The sequence below is a fragment of the Sinocyclocheilus grahami genome, unplaced genomic scaffold, assembly GCF_001515645.1.
Source record: "Sinocyclocheilus grahami isolate Dianchi unplaced genomic scaffold, SAMN03320097.WGS_v1.1 scaffold4002.1, whole genome shotgun sequence".
Classification (NCBI taxonomy): domain Eukaryota; kingdom Metazoa; phylum Chordata; class Actinopteri; order Cypriniformes; family Cyprinidae; genus Sinocyclocheilus; species Sinocyclocheilus grahami.
In genome coordinates, this window is record NW_015509021.1 from 8,883 (window position 1) to 9,647 (window position 765).

The 765-nt window shown below is 32.0% G+C and overlaps 1 long non-coding RNA gene across 1 annotated transcript in view; it reads right to left on the reverse strand.

The window, feature by feature from the left end:
- The window catches only part of LOC107576599 (uncharacterized), a 4,241-nt gene extending 3,482 nt beyond the window's left edge, over nucleotides 1-759 (reverse strand). The window contains exons 1-3 of the long non-coding RNA XR_001608082.1: nucleotides 683-759; nucleotides 488-565; nucleotides 37-145 (exon numbers count right to left, since the gene is read on the reverse strand). This is a non-coding gene — a long non-coding RNA (uncharacterized lncRNA). The remainder of the gene's footprint in view (nucleotides 1-36; nucleotides 146-487; nucleotides 566-682) is intronic.
- Nucleotides 760-765: the final 6 nt, after the last annotated feature.

Below are 765 nucleotides of genomic sequence, written 5' to 3' on the forward strand. Positions count from 1 at the left end.
GGGGGGACAAATGTAAGAAAGGACAGTGTTTCTCACCTCCTCTGAGCTGAAGGCGCAGCTCCCTCTGTTGGTTGTAAAGCTGAATGGCACTTTCTTTGTTCCGGCTGTATTCTTCCATCATCAAACGACGTTTATCCACTAACTCCTGCATCAAAAGCATTGTGGAAGCATTGTAATATTAAATAATAATAAAAATTATAATATGAATGTACATATATGTATGTATTCATATATGTACATATATATATATATATATATAAAACAATTTTTTAAGAAAGAATAAAATAATGATTTAATAAATATGGATGATGGATAATTAATACATTTAAAAAGACAAATATGTCAATAGGATTATTTGATTATATTTTGGTATTGAAGATATTTGTATTGAATTGATTTTTATATCTCTTAAAAACAGAGTAAAATATCCTGCTAAACACATTCACTCAGTCATTAGGATTTGCAAAGGAAAAAAACAACAACTGACCTTAGATGCCTTCGACTGGCTCAGTCTGTCCTTTTGTTCAAAGATTTTTGAGTACTTTTTGAGGTCCTTCTTAATTGCCTGTTAAAATAAGGAAAGCCTCTATGGTATAATTTTCTGGGTAAAGTTCTTATAACTTTGGCATCTGTACAAAATTGTGTAGATGTTACAAATGTAAACAGTAGAAAAGGCTGTCACCTTTATTTGCTCTTGACCTAGTAAAGTAGGAGGGCGTGGTCTCCATAGCAACTGGCAGAATCTGTCTTTGTTGTTCTTTTGCA